The sequence below is a fragment of the Aulonocara stuartgranti genome (genome assembly GCF_965226115.1).
Source record: "Aulonocara stuartgranti genome assembly, chromosome: 12".
In the NCBI taxonomy this organism is placed as follows: Eukaryota; Metazoa; Chordata; class Actinopteri; order Cichliformes; family Cichlidae; genus Aulonocara; species Aulonocara stuartgranti.
In genome coordinates, this window is record NC_138948.1 from 32,426,089 (window position 1) to 32,432,786 (window position 6,698).

The following is a 6,698-nucleotide window of genomic DNA, read 5'->3' on the forward strand; positions in this document are numbered from 1 at the left end:
CTGGGAAAAGTCACCACTGCCATAATCCTCGCAGCCCGGACCCTCCACACATCACACATCAGATTGCGGAGACAAAGCATGAAGGTGGTAAGGAGGAACTAAGGGGGGCGAGGCTGGGCAATGTGACTTCGATTGCTCTGTTGAGGGTGGGGCTCGGTGGCGAACCTTTGGCTGCTTTGGTGGGGGGTTTATGGGGGACAAAGAGGGATTGGGCCGGGGGGTAGATCTGAGCCCAGCATTGACCCGCTCCATCATCTCTTCAGTGAATTTCAGGTGTGGGGAGGAGGGAGAAAGGGAGGGGGAGGAGGGTGATGGGGGTGATGGCCTGTCAGGGGTTTGGGGGACTGGGGAAGATCCTGGTCCTGGTCGTTGGTGTTGTTGAGAGAGTTGGAGGCAAATAGGGACCCCTCTTCTTGCCTCTTCTTGCCTCAGATGTCTCTCCTTTCTGAGGCTCTTCCCGGGTGGGGGCAGATGGAGCTCCTCCTCAAGGTTTCTGCTGGGCTTTGTCTGTTCTTGGAGTACTGTTTGTTCCTCTTTATGAGATAACTCCTCGTTTATCTCAGCCTTGGCTCCAAGCACAGATGGATGACGTATGGAATAAAACAAGTTGGAGGTGAACAGTTTCACCCCTGACTTGTTAAAATTAAATCCATTTGCTTTAAACAGATGCCTGCGTTCCCAAAAAATATTAAAGTTGTTGATAAAATGCACTGAGTGGTCAGCACATGCTGATATAAGCCATTTATTCAGTGTAAACAGCCTGCTGAATCTCTCGTCTCCTCCTCTGACCGGCGGTACAGGCCCACTGATGAATACAGCTGCATTCAGAGAGTTTACAGTGTTTAATAATCCAATAAAGTCCCGTTTCAGAACCTCCGATTGTTGTTTGGACACATCGTTTGACCCTGTATGCAGGACAATGTTTGTCACAGTTGGATATTCATCTGCAATTTGAAGAATTCTCTCCTTCAGGATGTTGACCATATCGTTAGGAAAGCAGAGGACTTTAGTGTTCTTACCGCACATGCTTTGTACATCCTTTACAGCAGAGTCACCCACAATCAGCGTTTCAGGCCTAGCCTTTAGCTTTCCCGTGGATTTTCAGGCCTTACTTCGCTACTTTTAGATGGATGGTTGTCCGATATAGATCCAGGGTCCTTTGATAGTGGAGCAAATCTGTTCTGCAGTTTCACATTCAGTTGTTTTGAAGGTTTGTTGTTAACCTTCCTATTCACGGTTGTCCAGTCCTGTTTCCTCTCGTATACAGGGGTAGAAGAGCTTCTCTGTCTCATAGGAAGTGAAGGCCAGTCGGTTTCAGAGATTTCAGCTCGCTGTGCCCTGCCTGTGGTACGTCCTCCCCCTTCCAGGAGACATGATTTATGTCTTGGTTTTGCACCAAGACAGTCCAAGGGGGGATTATCGCTTGAGAATTTATAATAGTGCACAAAGTCTACTTTCTTGGTCATGTTATCTGTGCTCCTTAGCTGTGTGCTAGCTTGCTCATCGCCATTGTTTTGAGTCAAAGGCAAGGTTGTTTCATTTCCACACAGTCCATTTACCTCCACGTTTACTTCTAAGCGATGAATTTTTGTCTCCAGTGCTGCAATCTTCTGCAGGAGGCTGTGGTAGTCATCTGTGGAGAGGGAAGGCATCTTGTTGCTAGTTAGCCTAGCGGTTAGCACCTTTCTAGGCTATCGAGGCTGCTCGGTGCCCAGACGCTGTAATCAGGCTTCAGCTGTGTCTAGGCCACAGACACACGGAGCGCTGAGGATAAGGTAACTATAAAAATGTTGCTGTTTCTGTTAAGAACACTTTAGTCCTAATGATCTATAAGTGTCCAGAAGCTATCGCAGGTAAGCTCATATGGAAAAAAGGGAAAAAATCAGCATAAAAATCGGTAAAAATCAATAAAAGAAGCAAAGCATTTAGAGAGCAAAGAGATGAAGCGTCCACACTCACAAAGGGGGAGGAAAGCATGAAAGTCATAAATCTTACAACACAAAATTAGTATTATTATATTAGTAAAATTAGTATCTGCAGTAAAGATTTTTTCATGCATGGTATACATTCTACGACAGGCAAAGTTGCCTCCATTTTTATAGTTTTTATTAATATTTTGTAATAATTTATTTGTAATAATTTATTCTGTTTTGGGAGTGTTTTTTATGTATCTGTATTATATTATACATACACATTAAAAGTGAATCTCTGTCCAAAAAATGCACTCAGTTTACTTTTTACTCACTATAAGCATCATTCATTATTCTCCCCCAGTAATTAAGGTTAGGATATGTATTTTTTCTATTCCAATCCATTCTTCTTTTGCAGCATTTAAATAACCTTTATCAGATTTGATGGTTTTGTTACAGACTTTTCAAAAAAGTGTTTTGCTTTTCTTTCACAAATGTGGGGATTAAATTGTGTTAAAATGCACAAAACAGTGATGTCATGTTTTGTGACGAGGACCCAGGCACAGAGAGACTTGATGAATTTAAGAATCTTATGATTTAATAAAGAAATTTGCAGACTTGCACAGAGATGGTAAAATTATGATGACTGATAACGGAGACTAAGACAACAGACGATGAGGACAGGGAGGAACAGGGGCTTAAATGCACCAAAGTGACAGTCAGAGAGAACTCGGGACAACATTTAAGGATGCAGGGACTGACAGAGACAGGTTTATCTTGCCTGGCTGGGCAGCTCTCTGGGTGCTCAGCACCCCCAAAGCTCTGATCCTAGAATCGTCCCTGGTCTATAGTCTGACTTCTGTGGATTGGAAGGTTTTTAACGATATCTGGTGGGACTTTCATGTCAGTAGCACCTTTAGAAATGTATTTACTTAGAAAATTGGTGACATGTTCAATGGTTATTTATTCGCTGTATATGGTTATCTATGAGCTGCTTATTTTTCATAGTGTTAATATTAGATTGTATACAAGATGATATTATTATAATATAATACTGCATAATATATTGTTATATTATATTGTATAATATAATATGTTGTAATGTATAAATATTGTGTATTAGATTATATATAGGATATTTCCTCCTGTGTTAGTGCAGTGATGTTTGTTTGTCTGTTGGTCTTTCTAGTTTCACTCAATTTCAGTGACGTCAGTTTGATATAATTTCTAGGAATCAAGTAATTAAAGGAGCAAGTACGCTCACATCCCTGTCTCTAGAAAAGAAGCTTGGCCTACTGTTTATGTTTATGCTCAGTGAGTGCAACACATACAGAGAACAGTACAAATTCTGTACTTTATTTGTTTTATTACTTGCTCTTGCTCGTAACAGTACATCGAAACATAACAATAATTTAACATAAAAATGCACACTTGTAATCATAGATCTGCCTTTGCCTTAATGGTCTGTTAATTTACATAGTCTGAATATTTTTGTGCCAGATTTCCTTACAGGCTTTGCAAATGCTTTGAATATAAGGCCGTGGCGGGGCGTGGCCTGCGGTGCCGTGCAGAGGAGGCGGACGCACCTGCACGGCATCCGCAATCACGCCCCGCCAAATTAAATATTGTACTGGGTCCTGTGGTTGGCGTTGTTGTTGTGGTCGTTATGTTGAGCTGGCAGCGGGAGAGCTGCAGCTCTGGGTGCGGATGTACAGCAACCATGAAAGTGTTAATAAAGTATGCTGCAAAGCATGAACGTGCACCAAGGTCTGCCGTGGTCGTTTACAACGGCATTTACTAGTCTTTTTTAAGCATTCAAAGCAATTTACACTACAAGCCATTTTCACACAATTATTTTACCATATGTTTTGTAAGCACAAATTACCCTGTTTCATTGTGCTGCAGGTTTCACATCCCGTCACGGCTCATCCCTCAGGCCAGCCCTTTTTCTCGGACTCCCAGCCATTCTCTCAGCTCCTCAAGCTTCCAGCCTACACCTGCCTGACCTCCTGCCACCTTTTTGGAATCTCTTTTACCCAGATCAGCCATCCACTCTGCTCAGCTCACCCAGAGCTACACCTACTCCACCTGCAATGTAAGCCACTTCTTCAGCTAAGACACATAGTCACCTCAGAGAATCCTTTGGAACGTTCCCTCTCTCCTCAGTGCCACCTCACGACTCAGTCCTCCTTGTTATCTCCCCCTGGACCCATACCCTCACCCAGCTTAGTTGTGTGTTATATATATTCTAGCTGACACATCTCCTTGCCAAGGAATTATGTTAAATGTGTCACTGAGTTAAATAAAGTGTTTAAAACTTCCTGTCGCCAACGCACTCGGTTCTGAACTTGGGTTCAGTTTCAGTACCCTTTGACAACCTAAGCACCAGGTACATAGAGGTAGGAGTCTAGGAGCAGCAGAAAACAGAACTACTAGTGACTGAAATAACAACTGGAGCAGATGTGGAAAGTAAAGTCCAAAGTGGTTCCAGTAGTAACAGAAGAATTAGGAGCTGAAAGCCAAAACTGGAAGAGGGCTTCAGCAGACTCCAGGCACATCAGGGGTCTCTGTACAAAAGAGCTAAGATGCTCCACAGAACTCGCAAACTCACAGGCTTCTGGCAAAGGACTCGAGATTGAGAACACGAATGCCCTTTCTCCACTGGACTCTACTTAGTTTCTTTTATTTTCATTACAGTTTAGTAGTACCTCAATGGGGTTGGGGTCATTATAGCAAGGCGGGCCAAAAGTCTTGTGATGTCATTTGCATGTGACAACAGTGAAGGACACTGATAGGCTTTTTGATTTCGGGTCACTCAGTCTGGCTTTCTCTGGATTCTGTTGTCAGCCAGCAGGCACAAAACGTCTGCACATCATCGTTGGGCCACAGTGTTACTTTGCCTGTAGCTATTTCCGTTGCCAGGTTGGATTGTTGTGGAGGAATCACTCTCATGATATCATGGTTGTGGGTCTTTATCCCAGCTTTTAGTTTGTTCTGGACTCTTCACTCATTCTCTTCAATTTAAGAAATGTTTATATTCAAGTTTTGTATTAGTCTTGAGTTCTGTATTACGTTGGTATTCTGAGTTTGTTTTTAGTTCTTGTATCTTGTTTTGTCTTTGTTCCCTTTTGTATCCACATCCTGAACCCCAACCCTTACTCTAACCAACCACCTTTTGGAGACTTTTTTTCCATAGTGGATATTGGCAGGTTTTAGGGGGGTTTTCATGTCGCAAAGCTATGACATAACCATGTGAATGGTCATATGCAATGTTGATCCTGGACAAATATCCTTATGTTGATCCAAGAACAACATCAACACAAGGATGTGTTGATGTTTTGCGTGCGTGTGAACGCGTGTGAACGCAGCTTTGCGTGCGTTCACCTTCCTGAAGTGCTTCAGGAAGGTGAACGCACGCAAAGCTACTGGTCCGGACGGGATTCCCGGCCGCGTCCTCAGGTCATGCGCGGCTCAGCTGGCTGGAGTGTTCACGCACATCTTCAACCTCTCCCTCTCTCTGTCTGTAGTCCCAGCCTGCTTCAAAATGGCCACCATCGTCCCTGTACCCAAATCCTCCACCATCTCCTCATTGAACGACTGGCGACCTGTAGCCCTGACCCCCATCGTAAGCAAATGCTTCGAGAAGCTGGTCAGGGACTTCATCTGCTCTGCACTACCCGACTCACTGGACCCTCTACAGTTTGCATACCGCCACAACAGGTCCACTGATGATGCCATAGCCCTGACACTACACACTGCCCTGTCACACCTGGAGAAGAGAGACACGTATGTGAGGATGCTGTTTGTAGATTACAGCTCAGCATTCAATACCATCGTTCCCTCGAAGCTGGACAGGAAACTGCAGGATCTAGGACTGAGCAGCTCCCTCTGCAGCTGGATCCTTAGCTTCCTGTCTGACAGACGCCAGGTGGTCAGACTGGGCAGCATCACCTCATCCCCCATCACACTGAACACTGGTGCTCCACAGGGGTGTGTACTGAGCCCTCTCCTGTACTCACTCTACACCTACGACTGCACAGCCACTAACAGCTCCAACATCATTGTGAAGTTTGCGGACGACACTACAGTGGTGGGTCTTATCACCAACGGTGATGAGACGGCTTACAGGGAGGAGGTCAGCGCCCTGACCCACTGGTGTCAAGACAACCATCTCACCCTCAACGTCGCAAAGACAAAGGAGTTGATAGTGGACTTCCGGAGGTGCAGAGAAGTACACACCCCCATCACCATCAACGGCGCTGCTGTGGAGAGAGTGAGCAGCTTCCGGTTCCTTGGTGTACACCTGGCTGAGGATCTTACGTGGTCAGTACACACAAACAAAACAGTGAAGAAGGCACAGCAGCGCCTCTTCTTTCTCAGGAGACTGAAAAGATTCGGCATGAGCCCCCGCATCCTCAGGACCTTCTATCACTGTGCCATTGAGAGCATCCTCACTGGATGCATCACCACCTGGTATGGCAACAGCACCGCCTACAACTGCAAAGCTCTCCAGCGAGTAGTGCGGTGCTCTGAATGGATAATTCCCTCCCTCCAAGACATCTACAGGAAGCGCTGCCTGAGGAAAGCGGGGAGGATCATCAAGGACTCCAGTCACCCCAGCCATAAACTGTTCAGACTGCTTCCATCAGGAAGGAGGTTCTGCAGCATCCGGTCCCGAACCAGCAGACTGAGAGACAGCTTCTTCCACCAGGCCATCAGACTGCTGAACACGTCATAGACACCTCAGCTTCACTACTGGAACTTCAACATTATGCACTCCACACTGTA